The sequence below is a fragment of the Schistocerca americana genome, unplaced genomic scaffold, assembly GCF_021461395.2.
Source record: "Schistocerca americana isolate TAMUIC-IGC-003095 unplaced genomic scaffold, iqSchAmer2.1 HiC_scaffold_602, whole genome shotgun sequence".
Taxonomy (NCBI): domain Eukaryota; kingdom Metazoa; phylum Arthropoda; class Insecta; order Orthoptera; family Acrididae; genus Schistocerca; species Schistocerca americana.
Window position 1 is genome coordinate 1 of NW_025726349.1, and position 16,226 is coordinate 16,226.

The 16,226-nt window shown below is 51.4% G+C and overlaps 33 non-coding genes across 33 annotated transcripts; all 33 read right to left on the reverse strand.

Moving 5' to 3' along the window:
* Positions 1 to 131: 131 nt before the first annotated feature.
* Trnak-uuu lies at positions 132 to 204 on the reverse strand. The gene has a single exon. It is a non-coding gene; the product is annotated as a tRNA-Lys (tRNA).
* Positions 205 to 561: 357 nt separating this feature from the next.
* On the reverse strand, positions 562 to 643 carry Trnas-aga. The gene has a single exon. It is a non-coding gene; the product is annotated as a tRNA-Ser (tRNA).
* A 742-nt stretch (positions 644 to 1,385) lies between these two features.
* On the reverse strand, positions 1,386 to 1,468 carry Trnas-cga. The gene has a single exon. It is a non-coding gene; the product is annotated as a tRNA-Ser (tRNA).
* A 138-nt stretch (positions 1,469 to 1,606) lies between these two features.
* On the reverse strand, positions 1,607 to 1,679 carry Trnak-uuu. The gene has a single exon. It is a non-coding gene; the product is annotated as a tRNA-Lys (tRNA).
* A 355-nt stretch (positions 1,680 to 2,034) lies between these two features.
* On the reverse strand, positions 2,035 to 2,116 carry Trnas-aga. The gene has a single exon. It is a non-coding gene; the product is annotated as a tRNA-Ser (tRNA).
* A 740-nt stretch (positions 2,117 to 2,856) lies between these two features.
* Trnas-cga lies at positions 2,857 to 2,938 on the reverse strand. The gene has a single exon. It is a non-coding gene; the product is annotated as a tRNA-Ser (tRNA).
* Positions 2,939 to 3,076: 138 nt separating this feature from the next.
* Trnak-uuu lies at positions 3,077 to 3,149 on the reverse strand. The gene has a single exon. It is a non-coding gene; the product is annotated as a tRNA-Lys (tRNA).
* Positions 3,150 to 3,503: 354 nt separating this feature from the next.
* Positions 3,504 to 3,585, reverse strand: Trnas-aga. Its single transcript has one exon. It is a non-coding gene; the product is annotated as a tRNA-Ser (tRNA).
* A 740-nt stretch (positions 3,586 to 4,325) lies between these two features.
* Positions 4,326 to 4,407, reverse strand: Trnas-cga. Its single transcript has one exon. It is a non-coding gene; the product is annotated as a tRNA-Ser (tRNA).
* Positions 4,408 to 4,545: 138 nt separating this feature from the next.
* On the reverse strand, positions 4,546 to 4,618 carry Trnak-uuu. The gene has a single exon. It is a non-coding gene; the product is annotated as a tRNA-Lys (tRNA).
* Positions 4,619 to 4,972: 354 nt separating this feature from the next.
* On the reverse strand, positions 4,973 to 5,054 carry Trnas-aga. The gene has a single exon. It is a non-coding gene; the product is annotated as a tRNA-Ser (tRNA).
* Positions 5,055 to 5,794: 740 nt separating this feature from the next.
* Positions 5,795 to 5,876, reverse strand: Trnas-cga. Its single transcript has one exon. It is a non-coding gene; the product is annotated as a tRNA-Ser (tRNA).
* A 138-nt stretch (positions 5,877 to 6,014) lies between these two features.
* Trnak-uuu lies at positions 6,015 to 6,087 on the reverse strand. Its single transcript has one exon. It is a non-coding gene; the product is annotated as a tRNA-Lys (tRNA).
* Positions 6,088 to 6,441: 354 nt separating this feature from the next.
* Positions 6,442 to 6,523, reverse strand: Trnas-aga. The gene has a single exon. It is a non-coding gene; the product is annotated as a tRNA-Ser (tRNA).
* A 740-nt stretch (positions 6,524 to 7,263) lies between these two features.
* Trnas-cga lies at positions 7,264 to 7,345 on the reverse strand. The gene has a single exon. It is a non-coding gene; the product is annotated as a tRNA-Ser (tRNA).
* A 138-nt stretch (positions 7,346 to 7,483) lies between these two features.
* Trnak-uuu lies at positions 7,484 to 7,556 on the reverse strand. The gene has a single exon. It is a non-coding gene; the product is annotated as a tRNA-Lys (tRNA).
* Positions 7,557 to 7,910: 354 nt separating this feature from the next.
* Positions 7,911 to 7,992, reverse strand: Trnas-aga. The gene has a single exon. It is a non-coding gene; the product is annotated as a tRNA-Ser (tRNA).
* Positions 7,993 to 8,732: 740 nt separating this feature from the next.
* Trnas-cga lies at positions 8,733 to 8,814 on the reverse strand. The gene has a single exon. It is a non-coding gene; the product is annotated as a tRNA-Ser (tRNA).
* Positions 8,815 to 8,952: 138 nt separating this feature from the next.
* Positions 8,953 to 9,025, reverse strand: Trnak-uuu. The gene has a single exon. It is a non-coding gene; the product is annotated as a tRNA-Lys (tRNA).
* A 354-nt stretch (positions 9,026 to 9,379) lies between these two features.
* On the reverse strand, positions 9,380 to 9,461 carry Trnas-aga. Its single transcript has one exon. It is a non-coding gene; the product is annotated as a tRNA-Ser (tRNA).
* A 740-nt stretch (positions 9,462 to 10,201) lies between these two features.
* Trnas-cga lies at positions 10,202 to 10,283 on the reverse strand. The gene has a single exon. It is a non-coding gene; the product is annotated as a tRNA-Ser (tRNA).
* Positions 10,284 to 10,421: 138 nt separating this feature from the next.
* Positions 10,422 to 10,494, reverse strand: Trnak-uuu. The gene has a single exon. It is a non-coding gene; the product is annotated as a tRNA-Lys (tRNA).
* A 354-nt stretch (positions 10,495 to 10,848) lies between these two features.
* Positions 10,849 to 10,930, reverse strand: Trnas-aga. The gene has a single exon. It is a non-coding gene; the product is annotated as a tRNA-Ser (tRNA).
* A 741-nt stretch (positions 10,931 to 11,671) lies between these two features.
* Positions 11,672 to 11,753, reverse strand: Trnas-cga. Its single transcript has one exon. It is a non-coding gene; the product is annotated as a tRNA-Ser (tRNA).
* A 138-nt stretch (positions 11,754 to 11,891) lies between these two features.
* On the reverse strand, positions 11,892 to 11,964 carry Trnak-uuu. Its single transcript has one exon. It is a non-coding gene; the product is annotated as a tRNA-Lys (tRNA).
* A 354-nt stretch (positions 11,965 to 12,318) lies between these two features.
* Trnas-aga lies at positions 12,319 to 12,400 on the reverse strand. Its single transcript has one exon. It is a non-coding gene; the product is annotated as a tRNA-Ser (tRNA).
* Positions 12,401 to 13,140: 740 nt separating this feature from the next.
* Trnas-cga lies at positions 13,141 to 13,222 on the reverse strand. Its single transcript has one exon. It is a non-coding gene; the product is annotated as a tRNA-Ser (tRNA).
* A 138-nt stretch (positions 13,223 to 13,360) lies between these two features.
* On the reverse strand, positions 13,361 to 13,433 carry Trnak-uuu. Its single transcript has one exon. It is a non-coding gene; the product is annotated as a tRNA-Lys (tRNA).
* A 354-nt stretch (positions 13,434 to 13,787) lies between these two features.
* Trnas-aga lies at positions 13,788 to 13,869 on the reverse strand. Its single transcript has one exon. It is a non-coding gene; the product is annotated as a tRNA-Ser (tRNA).
* Positions 13,870 to 14,609: 740 nt separating this feature from the next.
* On the reverse strand, positions 14,610 to 14,691 carry Trnas-cga. Its single transcript has one exon. It is a non-coding gene; the product is annotated as a tRNA-Ser (tRNA).
* A 138-nt stretch (positions 14,692 to 14,829) lies between these two features.
* Positions 14,830 to 14,902, reverse strand: Trnak-uuu. The gene has a single exon. It is a non-coding gene; the product is annotated as a tRNA-Lys (tRNA).
* Positions 14,903 to 15,256: 354 nt separating this feature from the next.
* On the reverse strand, positions 15,257 to 15,338 carry Trnas-aga. Its single transcript has one exon. It is a non-coding gene; the product is annotated as a tRNA-Ser (tRNA).
* A 740-nt stretch (positions 15,339 to 16,078) lies between these two features.
* Positions 16,079 to 16,160, reverse strand: Trnas-cga. The gene has a single exon. It is a non-coding gene; the product is annotated as a tRNA-Ser (tRNA).
* Positions 16,161 to 16,226: the final 66 nt, after the last annotated feature.

Sequence of the window (16,226 nt, forward strand, 5' to 3'; positions counted from 1 at the left end):
AGACCCTAGCGACACATGCAACTGCTACCGTTTAAAGCACTGCAGTGCCAGGAAGAACGGCGGTAGCTGCGTTCTTTTCCGTAGTGCTTACACCGCTACTAGACGTGCGGCTACCAAAGTATTAAAATTTCCGCCCGAACAGGGACTTGAACCCTGGACCCTTAGGTTAAAAGCCTAATGCTCTACCGACTGAGCTATCCGGGCTCACTTTACGTGAGCACCCCTCCCACTACGTATACTGACACATTGCCTCATGTCCTTTACTGTTGGGTAATCGTTGCGTGGAGCTGTTACTATTTAAACGTCGTCTGACTGCTGTCTATAAACTCATTGCGCTAGGCTCGTAACAGACTATCGAAGAAAGCTGACACACGATGTAAAGTCAAATTGCAGCAGTTTTGTACGTCTCATATGCTACAGCGGAGGAGGCTACGTGTTTTGTCGACGCTCACTGGAACAACTGTAAAATTCACAAGCGTCTCGAACGCAGGGCTTCCCATGTATTCGCTCATTTCACGGTTCCGTTGGAGATGTTCTTCACCTCTTGACACAAAAAAGAAACGCAGTCGGTAGGACTCGAACCTACGCTCCCAGAGGGAATCTGATTTCTAGTCAGACGCCTTAACCACTCGGCCACGACTGCCGGTCGCGTAGCGGTGTCCCGACAAGTGCAACTGCTCCTTTACATGCAATCTGACGGCAGAACGCGACATGGCCTCACTCGTTTCTGTAGTGCTTTCGTTGCCAGCACATTAGCCGTTACGACAGTGTATTAGTTTTCACCTGGACGGGGGGCTTGAACACGGGACCTTTGGTTGAAGGTCTAGCGCTCTACCGACTGAGCTATCCGCTCCCTCGGCCGAGCGTTGTAGTACATGGTGCATGGCGTGCGAGTGACTCGCGTGTCGTAATTGCTGGCTTATGGCTCCAATGGCGACTTCACCGACTTCCCACTGACGCACCGCTGACGCTAGTTTTGTGTCGTCTTAAACGATGGACATACTTACAAGCAGCTGCGAGATCTTAAGAAAAGAAAACGCTGCACCACTGCTTTTGCCGCACTCGAATGAATCGAATTGCGACTCATAGAAAGAAATGAATGCTCGCTCTGTCCTACACTTTCAAGCACATCTGCGTACTCACGAACACGGCGACGGCGCGACAAAAGGACGGGGGCGCGTTCGTGGGCGTGCGACTGATTTCTGCAGTACTAGCGTCCGTGCGAGGTGAACCGATAGGCACAACAGACAGCGGCCGTCGCGAAACAGTATTCTTAAACACAAATTTCCGTCTTGTTGAGAATGGTGTCACTGGTTTGGATCCGCATTCACCCACGCATGTCACATGTGTGCGAAAATTTCTGCTCGTTTTAATGCAAAATCGCACGCAGCCGGGTAGGATTCGAACCTACGCTCCCAGGGGGAATCTGATTTCGAGTCAGACGCCTTAACCACTCGGCCACGACTGCCAGTAGCGCAAGACCCTAGCGACACATGCAACTGCTACCGTTTAAAGCACTGCAGTGCCAGGAAACGGCGTAGCTGCGTTCTTTTCCGTAGTGCTTACACCGCTACTAGACGTGCGGCTACCAAAGTATTAAAATTTCCGCCCGAACAGGGACTTGAACCCTGGACCCTTAGGTTAAAAGCCTAATGCTCTACCGACTGAGCTATCCGGGCTCACTTTACGTGAGCACCCCTCCCACTACGTATACTGACACATTGCCTCATGTCCTTTACTGTTGGGTAATCGTTGCGTGGAGCTGTTACTATTTAAACGTCGTCTGACTGCTGTCTATAAACTCATTGCGCTAGGCTCGTAACAGACTATCGAAGAAAGCTGACACACGATGTAAAGTCAAATTGCAGCAGTTTTGTACGTCTCATATGCTACAGCGGAGGAGCTACGTGTTTTGTCGACGCTCACTGGACAACTGTAAAATTCACAAGCGTCTCGAACGCAGGGCTTCCCATGTATTCGCTCATTTCACGGTTCCGTTGGAGATGTTCTTCACCTCTTGACACAAAAAAGAAACGCAGTCGGTAGGACTCGAACCTACGCTCCCAGAGGGAATCTGATTTCTAGTCAGACGCCTTAACCACTCGGCCACGACTGCCGGTCGCGTAGCGGTGTCCCGACAAGTGCAACTGCTCCTTTACATGCAATCTGACGGCAGAACGCGACATGGCCTCACTCGTTTCTGTAGTGCTTTCGTTGCCAGCACATTAGCCGTTACGACAGTGTATTAGTTTTCACCTGGACGGGGGCTTGAACACGGGACCTTTGGTTGAAGGTCTAGCGCTCTACCGACTGAGCTATCCGCTCCCTCGGCCGAGCGTTGTAGTACATGCTGCATGGCGTGCGAGTGACTCGCGTGTCGTAATTGCTGGCTTATGGCTCCAATGGCGACTTCACCGACTTCCCACTGACGCACCGCTGACGCTAGTTTTGTGTCGTCTTAAACGATGGACATACTTACAAGCAGCTGCGAGATCTTAAGAAAAGAAACGCTGCACCACTGCTTTTGCCGCACTCGAATGAATCGAATTGCGACTCATAGAAAGAAATGAATGCTCGCTCTGTCCTACACTTTCAAGCACATCTGCGTACTCACGAACACGGCGACGGCGCGACAAAAGGACGGGGGCGCGTTCGTGGGCGTGCGACTGATTTCTGCAGTACTAGCGTCCGTGCGAGGTGAACCGATAGGCACAACAGACAGCGGCCGTCGCGAAACAGTATTCTTAAACACAAATTTCCGTCTTGTTGAGAATGGTGTCACTGGTTTGGATCCGCATTCACCCACGCATGTCACATGTGTGCGAAAATTTCTGCTCGTTTTAATGCAAAATCGCACGCAGCCGGTAGGATTCGAACCTACGCTCCCAGGGGGAATCTGATTTCGAGTCAGACGCCTTAACCACTCGGCCACGACTGCCAGTAGCGCAAGACCCTAGCGACACATGCAACTGCTACCGTTTAAAGCACTGCAGTGCCAGGAAACGGCGTAGCTGCGTTCTTTTCCGTAGTGCTTACACCGCTACTAGACGTGCGGCTACCAAAGTATTAAAATTTCCGCCCGAACAGGGACTTGAACCCTGGACCCTTAGGTTAAAAGCCTAATGCTCTACCGACTGAGCTATCCGGGCTCACTTTACGTGAGCACCCCTCCCACTACGTATACTGACACATTGCCTCATGTCCTTTACTGTTGGGTAATCGTTGCGTGGAGCTGTTACTATTTAAACGTCGTCTGACTGCTGTCTATAAACTCATTGCGCTAGGCTCGTAACAGACTATCGAAGAAAGCTGACACACGATGTAAAGTCAAATTGCAGCAGTTTGTACGTCTCATATGCTACAGCGGAGGAGCTACGTGTTTTGTCGACGCTCACTGGACAACTGTAAAATTCACAAGCGTCTCGAACGCAGGGCTTCCCATGTATTCGCTCATTTCACGGTTCCGTTGGAGATGTTCTTCACCTCTTGACACAAAAAAGAAACGCAGTCGGTAGGACTCGAAACTACGCTCCCAGAGGGAATCTGATTTCTAGTCAGACGCCTTAACCACTCGGCCACGACTGCCGGTCGCGTAGCGGTGTCCCGACAAGTGCAACTGCTCCTTTACATGCAATCTGACGGCAGAACGCGACATGGCCTCACTCGTTTCTGTAGTGCTTTCGTTGCCAGCACATTAGCCGTTACGACAGTGTATTAGTTTTCACCTGGACGGGGGCTTGAACACGGGACCTTTGGTTGAAGGTCTAGCGCTCTACCGACTGAGCTATCCGCTCCCTCGGCCGAGCGTTGTAGTACATGCTGCATGGCGTGCGAGTGACTCGCGTGTCGTAATTGCTGGCTTATGGCTCCAATGGCGACTTCACCGACTTCCCACTGACGCACCGCTGACGCTAGTTTTGTGTCGTCTTAAACGATGGACATACTTACAAGCAGCTGCGAGATCTTAAGAAAAGAAACGCTGCACCACTGCTTTTGCCGCACTCGAATGAATCGAATTGCGACTCATAGAAAGAAATGAATGCTCGCTCTGTCCTACACTTTCAAGCACATCTGCGTACTCACGAACACGGCGACGGCGCGACAAAAGGACGGGGGCGCGTTCGTGGGCGTGCGACTGATTTCTGCAGTACTAGCGTCCGTGCGAGGTGAACCGATAGGCACAACAGACAGCGGCCGTCGCGAAACAGTATTCTTAAACACAAATTTCCGTCTTGTTGAGAATGGTGTCACTGGTTTGGATCCGCATTCACCCACGCATGTCACATGTGTGCGAAAATTTCTGCTCGTTTTAATGCAAAATCGCACGCAGCCGGTAGGATTCGAACCTACGCTCCCAGGGGGAATCTGATTTCGAGTCAGACGCCTTAACCACTCGGCCACGACTGCCAGTAGCGCAAGACCCTAGCGACACATGCAACTGCTACCGTTTAAAGCACTGCAGTGCCAGGAAACGGCGTAGCTGCGTTCTTTTCCGTAGTGCTTACACCGCTACTAGACGTGCGGCTACCAAAGTATTAAAATTTCCGCCCGAACAGGGACTTGAACCCTGGACCCTTAGGTTAAAAGCCTAATGCTCTACCGACTGAGCTATCCGGGCTCACTTTACGTGAGCACCCCTCCCACTACGTATACTGACACATTGCCTCATGTCCTTTACTGTTGGGTAATCGTTGCGTGGAGCTGTTACTATTTAAACGTCGTCTGACTGCTGTCTATAAACTCATTGCGCTAGGCTCGTAACAGACTATCGAAGAAAGCTGACACACGATGTAAAGTCAAATTGCAGCAGTTTGTACGTCTCATATGCTACAGCGGAGGAGCTACGTGTTTTGTCGACGCTCACTGGACAACTGTAAAATTCACAAGCGTCTCGAACGCAGGGCTTCCCATGTATTCGCTCATTTCACGGTTCCGTTGGAGATGTTCTTCACCTCTTGACACAAAAAAGAAACGCAGTCGGTAGGACTCGAACCTACGCTCCCAGAGGGAATCTGATTTCTAGTCAGACGCCTTAACCACTCGGCCACGACTGCCGGTCGCGTAGCGGTGTCCCGACAAGTGCAACTGCTCCTTTACATGCAATCTGACGGCAGAACGCGACATGGCCTCACTCGTTTCTGTAGTGCTTTCGTTGCCAGCACATTAGCCGTTACGACAGTGTATTAGTTTTCACCTGGACGGGGGCTTGAACACGGGACCTTTGGTTGAAGGTCTAGCGCTCTACCGACTGAGCTATCCGCTCCCTCGGCCGAGCGTTGTAGTACATGCTGCATGGCGTGCGAGTGACTCGCGTGTCGTAATTGCTGGCTTATGGCTCCAATGGCGACTTCACCGACTTCCCACTGACGCACCGCTGACGCTAGTTTTGTGTCGTCTTAAACGATGGACATACTTACAAGCAGCTGCGAGATCTTAAGAAAAGAAACGCTGCACCACTGCTTTTGCCGCACTCGAATGAATCGAATTGCGACTCATAGAAAGAAATGAATGCTCGCTCTGTCCTACACTTTCAAGCACATCTGCGTACTCACGAACACGGCGACGGCGCGACAAAAGGACGGGGGCGCGTTCGTGGGCGTGCGACTGATTTCTGCAGTACTAGCGTCCGTGCGAGGTGAACCGATAGGCACAACAGACAGCGGCCGTCGCGAAACAGTATTCTTAAACACAAATTTCCGTCTTGTTGAGAATGGTGTCACTGGTTTGGATCCGCATTCACCCACGCATGTCACATGTGTGCGAAAATTTCTGCTCGTTTTAATGCAAAATCGCACGCAGCCGGTAGGATTCGAACCTACGCTCCCAGGGGGAATCTGATTTCGAGTCAGACGCCTTAACCACTCGGCCACGACTGCCAGTAGCGCAAGACCCTAGCGACACATGCAACTGCTACCGTTTAAAGCACTGCAGTGCCAGGAAACGGCGTAGCTGCGTTCTTTTCCGTAGTGCTTACACCGCTACTAGACGTGCGGCTACCAAAGTATTAAAATTTCCGCCCGAACAGGGACTTGAACCCTGGACCCTTAGGTTAAAAGCCTAATGCTCTACCGACTGAGCTATCCGGGCTCACTTTACGTGAGCACCCCTCCCACTACGTATACTGACACATTGCCTCATGTCCTTTACTGTTGGGTAATCGTTGCGTGGAGCTGTTACTATTTAAACGTCGTCTGACTGCTGTCTATAAACTCATTGCGCTAGGCTCGTAACAGACTATCGAAGAAAGCTGACACACGATGTAAAGTCAAATTGCAGCAGTTTGTACGTCTCATATGCTACAGCGGAGGAGCTACGTGTTTTGTCGACGCTCACTGGACAACTGTAAAATTCACAAGCGTCTCGAACGCAGGGCTTCCCATGTATTCGCTCATTTCACGGTTCCGTTGGAGATGTTCTTCACCTCTTGACACAAAAAAGAAACGCAGTCGGTAGGACTCGAACCTACGCTCCCAGAGGGAATCTGATTTCTAGTCAGACGCCTTAACCACTCGGCCACGACTGCCGGTCGCGTAGCGGTGTCCCGACAAGTGCAACTGCTCCTTTACATGCAATCTGACGGCAGAACGCGACATGGCCTCACTCGTTTCTGTAGTGCTTTCGTTGCCAGCACATTAGCCGTTACGACAGTGTATTAGTTTTCACCTGGACGGGGGCTTGAACACGGGACCTTTGGTTGAAGGTCTAGCGCTCTACCGACTGAGCTATCCGCTCCCTCGGCCGAGCGTTGTAGTACATGGTGCATGGCGTGCGAGTGACTCGCGTGTCGTAATTGCTGGCTTATGGCTCCAATGGCGACTTCACCGACTTCCCACTGACGCACCGCTGACGCTAGTTTTGTGTCGTCTTAAACGATGGACATACTTACAAGCAGCTGCGAGATCTTAAGAAAAGAAACGCTGCACCACTGCTTTTGCCGCACTCGAATGAATCGAATTGCGACTCATAGAAAGAAATGAATGCTCGCTCTGTCCTACACTTTCAAGCACATCTGCGTACTCACGAACACGGCGACGGCGCGACAAAAGGACGGGGGCGCGTTCGTGGGCGTGCGACTGATTTCTGCAGTACTAGCGTCCGTGCGAGGTGAACCGATAGGCACAACAGACAGCGGCCGTCGCGAAACAGTATTCTTAAACACAAATTTCCGTCTTGTTGAGAATGGTGTCACTGGTTTGGATCCGCATTCACCCACGCATGTCACATGTGTGCGAAAATTTCTGCTCGTTTTAATGCAAAATCGCACGCAGCCGGTAGGATTCGAACCTACGCTCCCAGGGGGAATCTGATTTCGAGTCAGACGCCTTAACCACTCGGCCACGACTGCCAGTAGCGCAAGACCCTAGCGACACATGCAACTGCTACCGTTTAAAGCACTGCAGTGCCAGGAAACGGCGTAGCTGCGTTCTTTTCCGTAGTGCTTACACCGCTACTAGACGTGCGGCTACCAAAGTATTAAAATTTCCGCCCGAACAGGGACTTGAACCCTGGACCCTTAGGTTAAAAGCCTAATGCTCTACCGACTGAGCTATCCGGGCTCACTTTACGTGAGCACCCCTCCCACTACGTATACTGACACATTGCCTCATGTCCTTTACTGTTGGGTAATCGTTGCGTGGAGCTGTTACTATTTAAACGTCGTCTGACTGCTGTCTATAAACTCATTGCGCTAGGCTCGTAACAGACTATCGAAGAAAGCTGACACACGATGTAAAGTCAAATTGCAGCAGTTTGTACGTCTCATATGCTACAGCGGAGGAGCTACGTGTTTTGTCGACGCTCACTGGACAACTGTAAAATTCACAAGCGTCTCGAACGCAGGGCTTCCCATGTATTCGCTCATTTCACGGTTCCGTTGGAGATGTTCTTCACCTCTTGACACAAAAAAGAAACGCAGTCGGTAGGACTCGAACCTACGCTCCCAGAGGGAATCTGATTTCTAGTCAGACGCCTTAACCACTCGGCCACGACTGCCGGTCGCGTAGCGGTGTCCCGACAAGTGCAACTGCTCCTTTACATGCAATCTGACGGCAGAACGCGACATGGCCTCACTCGTTTCTGTAGTGCTTTCGTTGCCAGCACATTAGCCGTTACGACAGTGTATTAGTTTTCACCTGGACGGGGGCTTGAACACGGGACCTTTGGTTGAAGGTCTAGCGCTCTACCGACTGAGCTATCCGCTCCCTCGGCCGAGCGTTGTAGTACATGCTGCATGGCGTGCGAGTGACTCGCGTGTCGTAATTGCTGGCTTATGGCTCCAATGGCGACTTCACCGACTTCCCACTGACGCACCGCTGACGCTAGTTTTGTGTCGTCTTAAACGATGGACATACTTACAAGCAGCTGCGAGATCTTAAGAAAAGAAACGCTGCACCACTGCTTTTGCCGCACTCGAATGAATCGAATTGCGACTCATAGAAAGAAATGAATGCTCGCTCTGTCCTACACTTTCAAGCACATCTGCGTACTCACGAACACGGCGACGGCGCGACAAAAGGACGGGGGCGCGTTCGTGGGCGTGCGACTGATTTCTGCAGTACTAGCGTCCGTGCGAGGTGAACCGATAGGCACAACAGACAGCGGCCGTCGCGAAACAGTATTCTTAAACACAAATTTCCGTCTTGTTGAGAATGGTGTCACTGGTTTGGATCCGCATTCACCCACGCATGTCACATGTGTGCGAAAATTTCTGCTCGTTTTAATGCAAAATCGCACGCAGCCGGTAGGATTCGAACCTACGCTCCCAGGGGGAATCTGATTTCGAGTCAGACGCCTTAACCACTCGGCCACGACTGCCAGTAGCGCAAGACCCTAGCGACACATGCAACTGCTACCGTTTAAAGCACTGCAGTGCCAGGAAACGGCGTAGCTGCGTTCTTTTCCGTAGTGCTTACACCGCTACTAGACGTGCGGCTACCAAAGTATTAAAATTTCCGCCCGAACAGGGACTTGAACCCTGGACCCTTAGGTTAAAAGCCTAATGCTCTACCGACTGAGCTATCCGGGCTCACTTTACGTGAGCACCCCTCCCACTACGTATACTGACACATTGCCTCATGTCCTTTACTGTTGGGTAATCGTTGCGTGGAGCTGTTACTATTTAAACGTCGTCTGACTGCTGTCTATAAACTCATTGCGCTAGGCTCGTAACAGACTATCGAAGAAAGCTGACACACGATGTAAAGTCAAATTGCAGCAGTTTGTACGTCTCATATGCTACAGCGGAGGAGCTACGTGTATTGTCGACGCTCACTGGACAACTGTAAAATTCACAAGCGTCTCGAACGCAGGGCTTCCCATGTATTCGCTCATTTCACGGTTCCGTTGGAGATGTTCTTCACCTCTTGACACAAAAAAGAAACGCAGTCGGTAGGACTCGAACCTACGCTCCCAGAGGGAATCTGATTTCTAGTCAGACGCCTTAACCACTCGGCCACGACTGCCGGTCGCATAGCGTGGTCCCGACAAGTGCAACTGCTCCTTTACATGCAATCTGACGGCAGAACGCGACATGGCCTCACTCGTTTCTGTAGTGCTTTCGTTGCCAGCACATTAGCCGTTACGACAGTGTATTAGTTTTCGCCTGGACGGGGGCTTGAACACGGGACCTTTGGTTGAAGGTCTAGCGCTCTACCGACTGAGCTATCCGCTCCCTCAGCCGAGCGTTGTAGTACATGCTGCATGGCGTGCGAGTGACTCGCGTGTCGTAACTGCTGGCTTATGGCTCCAATGGCGACTTCACCGACTTCCCACTGACGCACCGCTGACGCTAGTTTTGTGTCGTCTTAAACGATGGACATACTTACAAGCAGCTGCGAGATCTTAAGAAAAGAAACGCTGCACCACTGCTTTTGCCGCACTCGAATGAATCGAATTGCGACTCATAGAAAGAAATGAATGCTCGCTCTGTCCTACACTTTCAAGCACATCTGCGTACTCACGAACACGGCGACGGCGCGACAAAAGGACGGGGGCGCGTTCGTGGGCGTGCGACTGATTTCTGCAGTACTAGCGTCCGTGCGAGGTGAACCGATAGGCACAACAGACAGCGGCCGTCGCGAAACAGTATTCTTAAACACAAATTTCCGTCTTGTTGAGAATGGTGTCACTGGTTTGGATCCGCATTCACCCACGCATGTCACATGTGTGCGAAAATTTCTGCTCGTTTTAATGCAAAATCGCACGCAGCCGGTAGGATTCGAACCTACGCTCCCAGGGGGAATCTGATTTCGAGTCAGACGCCTTAACCACTCGGCCACGACTGCCAGTAGCGCAAGACCCTAGCGACACATGCAACTGCTACCGTTTAAAGCACTGCAGTGCCAGGAAACGGCGTAGCTGCGTTCTTTTCCGTAGTGCTTACACCGCTACTAGACGTGCGGCTACCAAAGTATTAAAATTTCCGCCCGAACAGGGACTTGAACCCTGGACCCTTAGGTTAAAAGCCTAATGCTCTACCGACTGAGCTATCCGGGCTCACTTTACGTGAGCACCCCTCCCACTACGTATACTGACACATTGCCTCATGTCCTTTACTGTTGGGTAATCGTTGCGTGGAGCTGTTACTATTTAAACGTCGTCTGACTGCTGTCTATAAACTCATTGCGCTAGGCTCGTAACAGACTATCGAAGAAAGCTGACACACGATGTAAAGTCAAATTGCAGCAGTTTGTACGTCTCATATGCTACAGCGGAGGAGCTACGTGTATTGTCGACGCTCACTGGACAACTGTAAAATTCACAAGCGTCTCGAACGCAGGGCTTCCCATGTATTCGCTCATTTCACGGTTCCGTTGGAGATGTTCTTCACCTCTTGACACAAAAAAGAAACGCAGTCGGTAGGACTCGAACCTACGCTCCCAGAGGGAATCTGATTTCTAGTCAGACGCCTTAACCACTCGGCCACGACTGCCGGTCGCATAGCGTGGTCCCGACAAGTGCAACTGCTCCTTTACATGCAATCTGACGGCAGAACGCGACATGGCCTCACTCGTTTCTGTAGTGCTTTCGTTGCCAGCACATTAGCCGTTACGACAGTGTATTAGTTTTCGCCTGGACGGGGGCTTGAACACGGGACCTTTGGTTGAAGGTCTAGCGCTCTACCGACTGAGCTATCCGCTCCCTCGGCCGAGCGTTGTAGTACATGGTGCATGGCGTGCGAGTGACTCGCGTGTCGTAATTGCTGGCTTATGGCTCCAATGGCGACTTCACCGACTTCCCACTGACGCACCGCTGACGCTAGTTTTGTGTCGTCTTAAACGATGGACATACTTACAAGCAGCTGCGAGATCTTAAGAAAAGAAACGCTGCACCACTGCTTTTGCCGCACTCGAATGAATCGAATTGCGACTCATAGAAAGAAATGAATGCTCGCTCTGTCCTACACTTTCAAGCACATCTGCGTACTCACGAACACGGCGACGGCGCGACAAAAGGACGGGGGCGCGTTCGTGGGCGTGCGACTGATTTCTGCAGTACCCAGCGTCCGTGCGAGGTGAACCGATAGGCACAACAGACAGCGGCCGTCGCGAAACAGTATTCTTAAACATAAATTTCCGTCTTGTTGAGAATGGTGTCACTGGTTTGGATCCGCATTCACCCACGCATGTCACATGTGTGCGAAAATTTCTGCTCGTTTTAATGCAAAATCGCACGCAGCCGGTAGGATTCGAACCTACGCTCCCAGGAGGAATGTGATTTCGAGTCAGACGCCTTAACCACTCGGCCACGACTGCCAGTAGCGCAAGACCCTAGCGACACATGCAACTGCTACCGTTTAAAGCACTGCAGTGCCAGGAAACGGCGTAGCTGCGTTCTTTTCCGTAGTGCTTACACCGCTACTAGACGTGCGGCTACCAAAGTATTAAAATTTCCGCCCGAACAGGGACTTGAACCCTGGACCCTTAGGTTAAAAGCCTAATGCTCTACCGACTGAGCTATCCGGGCTCACATTGCGTGAGCACCCCTCCCACTACGTATACTGACACATTGCCTCATGTCCTTTACTGTTGGGTAATCGTTGCGTGGAGCTGTTACTATTTAAACGTCGTCTGACTGCTGTCTATAAACTCATTGCGCTAGGCTCGTAACAGACTATCGAAGAAAGCTGACACACGATGTAAAGTCAAATTGCAGCAGTTTGTACGTCTCATATGCTACAGCGGAGGAGCTACGTGTATTGTCGACGCTCACTGGACAACTGTAAAATTCACAAGCGTCTCGAACGCAGGGCTTCCCATGTATTCGCTCATTTCACGGTTCCGTTGGAGATGTTCTTCACCTCTTGACACAAAAAAGAAACGCAGTCGGTAGGACTCGAACCTACGCTCCCAGAGGGAATCTGATTTCTAGTCAGACGCCTTAACCACTCGGCCACGACTGCCGGTCGCATAGCGTGGTCCCGACAAGTGCAACTGCTCCTTTACATGCAATCTGACGGCAGAACGCGACATGGCCTCACTCGTTTCTGTAGTGCTTTCGTTGCCAGCACATTAGCCGTTACGACAGTGTATTAGTTTTCGCCTGGACGGGGGCTTGAACACGGGACCTTTGGTTGAAGGTCTAGCGCTCTACCGACTGAGCTATCCGCTCCCTCGGCCGAGCGTTGTAGTACATGGTGCATGGCGTGCGAGTGACTCGCGTGTCGTAATTGCTGGCTTATGGCTCCAATGGCGACTTCACCGACTTCCCACTGACGCACCGCTGACGCTAGTTTTGTGTCGTCTTAAACGATGGACATACTTACAAGCAGCTGCGAGATCTTAAGAAAAGAAACGCTGCACCACTGCTTTTGCCGCACTCGAATGAATCGAATTGCGACTCATAGAAAGAAATGAATGCTCGCTCTGTCCTACACTTTCAAGCACATCTGCGTACTCACGAACACGGCGACGGCGCGACAAAAGGACGGGGGCGCGTTCGTGGGCGTGCGACTGATTTCTGCAGTACTAGCGTCCGTGCGAGGTGAACCGATAGGCACAACAGACAGCGGCCGTCGCGAAACAGTATTCTTAAACATAAATTTCCGTCTTGTTGAGAATGGTGTCACTGGTTTGGATCCGCATTCACCCACGCATGTCACATGTGTGCGAAAATTTCTGCTCGTTTTAATGCAAAATCGCACGCAGCCGGTAGGATTCGAACCTACGCTCCCAGGAGGAATGTGATTTCGAGTCAGACGCCTTAACCACTCGGCCACGACTGCCAGTAGCGCAAGACCCTAGCGACACATGCAACTGCTACCGTTTAAAGCACTGCAGTGCCAGGAAACGGCGTAGCTGCGTTCTTTTCCGTAGTGCTTACACCGCTACTAGACGTGCGGCTACCAAAGTATTAAAATTTCCGCCCGAACAGGGACTTGAACCCTGGACCCTTAGGTTAAAAGCCTAATGCTCTACCGACTGAGCTATCCGGGCTCACATTGCGTGAGCACCCCTCCCACTACGTATACTGACACATTGCCTCATGTCCTTTACTGTTGGGTAATCGTTGCGTGGAGCTGTTACTATTTAAACGTCGTCTGACTGCTGTCTATAAACTCATTGCGCTAGGCTCGTAACAGACTATCGAAGAAAGCTGACACACGATGTAAAGTCAAATTGCAGCAGTTTGTACGTCTCATATGCTACAGCGGAGGAGCTACGTGTATTGTCGACGCTCACTGGACAACTGTAAAATTCACAAGCGTCTCGAACGCAGGGCTTCCCATGTATTCGCTCATTTCACGGTTCCGTTGGAGATGTTCTTCACCTCTTGACACAAAAAAGAAACGCAGTCGGTAGGACTCGAACCTACGCTCCCAGAGGGAATCTGATTTCTAGTCAGACGCCTTAACCACTCGGCCACGACTGCCGGTCGCATAGCGTGGTCCCGACAAGTGCAACTGCTCCTTTACATGCAATCTGACGGCAGAACGCGACATGGCCTCACTCGTTTCTGTAGTGCTTTCGTTGCCAGCACATTAGCCGTTACGACAGTGTATTAGTTTTCGCCTGGACGGGGGCTTGAACACGGGACCTTTGGTTGAAGGTCTAGCGCTCTACCGACTGAGCTATCCGCTCCCTCGGCCGAGCGTTGTAGTACATGGTGCATGGCGTGCGAGTGACTCGCGTGTCGTAATTGCTGGCTTATGGCTCCAATGGCGACTTCACCGACTTCCCACTGACGCACCGCTGACGCTAGTTTTGTGTCGTCTTAAACGATGGACATACTTACAAGCAGCTGCGAGATCTTAAGAAAAGAAACGCTGCACCACTGCTTTTGCCGCACTCGAATGAATCGAATTGCGACTCATAGAAAGAAATGAATGCTCGCTCTGTCCTACACTTTCAAGCACATCTGCGTACTCACGAACACGGCGACGGCGCGACAAAAGGACGGGGGCGCGTTCGTGGGCGTGCGACTGATTTCTGCAGTACTAGCGTCCGTGCGAGGTGAACCGATAGGCACAACAGACAGCGGCCGTCGCGAAACAGTATTCTTAAACATAAATTTCCGTCTTGTTGAGAATGGTGTCACTGGTTTGGATCCGCATTCACCCACGCATGTCACATGTGTGCGAAAATTTCTGCTCGTTTTAATGCAAAATCGCACGCAGCCGGTAGGATTCGAACCTACGCTCCCAGGGGGAATCTGATTTCGAGTCAGACGCCTTAACCACTCGGCCACGACTGCCAGTAGCGCAAGACCCTAGCGACACATGCAACTGCTACCGTTTAAAGCACTGCAGTGCCAGGAAACGGCGTAGCTGCGTTCTTTTCCGTAGTGCTTACACCGCTACTAGACGTGCGGCTACCAAAGTATTAAAATTTCCGCCCGAACAGGGACTTGAACCCTGGACCCTTAGGTTAAAAGCCTAATGCTCTACCGACTGAGCTATCCGGGCTCACATTACGTGAGCACCCCTCCCACTACGTATACTGACACATTGCCTCATGTCCTTTACTGTTGGGTAATCGTTGCGTGGAGCTGTTACTATTTAAACGTCGTCTGACTGCTGTCTATAAACTCATTGCGCTAGGCTCGTAACAGACTATCGAAGAAAGCTGACACACGATGTAAAGTCAAATTGCAGCAGTTTGTACGTCTCATATGCTACAGCGGAGGAGCTACGTGTATTGTCGACGCTCACTGGACAACTGTAAAATTCACAAGCGTCTCGAACGCAGGGCTTCCCATGTATTCGCTCATTTCACGGTTCCGTTGGAGATGTTCTTCACCTCTTGACACAAAAAAGAAACGCAGTCGGTAGGACTCGAACCTACGCTCCCAGAGGGAATCTGATTTCTAGTCAGACGCCTTAACCACTCGGCCACGACTGCCGGTCGCATAGCGTGGTCCCGACAAGTGCAACTGCTCCTTTACATGCAATCTGACGGCAGAACGCGACATGGCCTCACTCGTTTCTGTAGTGCTTTCGTTGCCAGCACATTAGCCGTTACGACAGTGTATTAGTTTTCGCCTGGACGGGGGCTTGAACACGGGACCTTTGGTTGAAGGTCTAGCGCTCTACCGACTGAGCTATCCGCTCCCTCGGCCGAGCGTTGTAGTACATGGTGCATGGCGTGCGAGTGACTCGCGTGTCGTAATTGCTGGCTTATGGCTCCAATGGCGACTTCACCGACTTCCCACTGACGCACCGCTGACGCTAGTTTTGTGTCGTCTTAAACGATGGACATACTTACAAGCAGCTGCGAGATCTTAAGAAAAGAAACGCTGCACCACTGCTTTTGCCGCACTCGAATGAATCGAATTGCGACTCATAGAAAGAAATGAATGCTCGCTCTGTCCTACACTTTCAAGCACATCTGCGTACTCACGAACACGGCGACGGCGCGACAAAAGGACGGGGGCGCGTTCGTGGGCGTGCGACTGATTTCTGCAGTACTAGCGTCCGTGCGAGGTGAACCGATAGGCACAACAGACAGCGGCCGTCGCGAAACAGTATTCTTAAACATAAATTTCCGTCTTGTTGAGAATGGTGTCACTGGTTTGGATCCGCATTCACCCACGCATGTCACATGTGTGCGAAAATTTCTGCTCGTTTTAATGCAAAATCGCACGCAGCCGGTAGGATTCGAACCTACGCTCCCAGGAGGAATGTGATTTCGAGTCAGACGCCTTAACCACTCGGCCACGACTGCCAGTAGCGCAAGACCCTAGCGACACATGCAACTGCTACCGTTTAAAGCACTGCAGTGCCAGGAAAC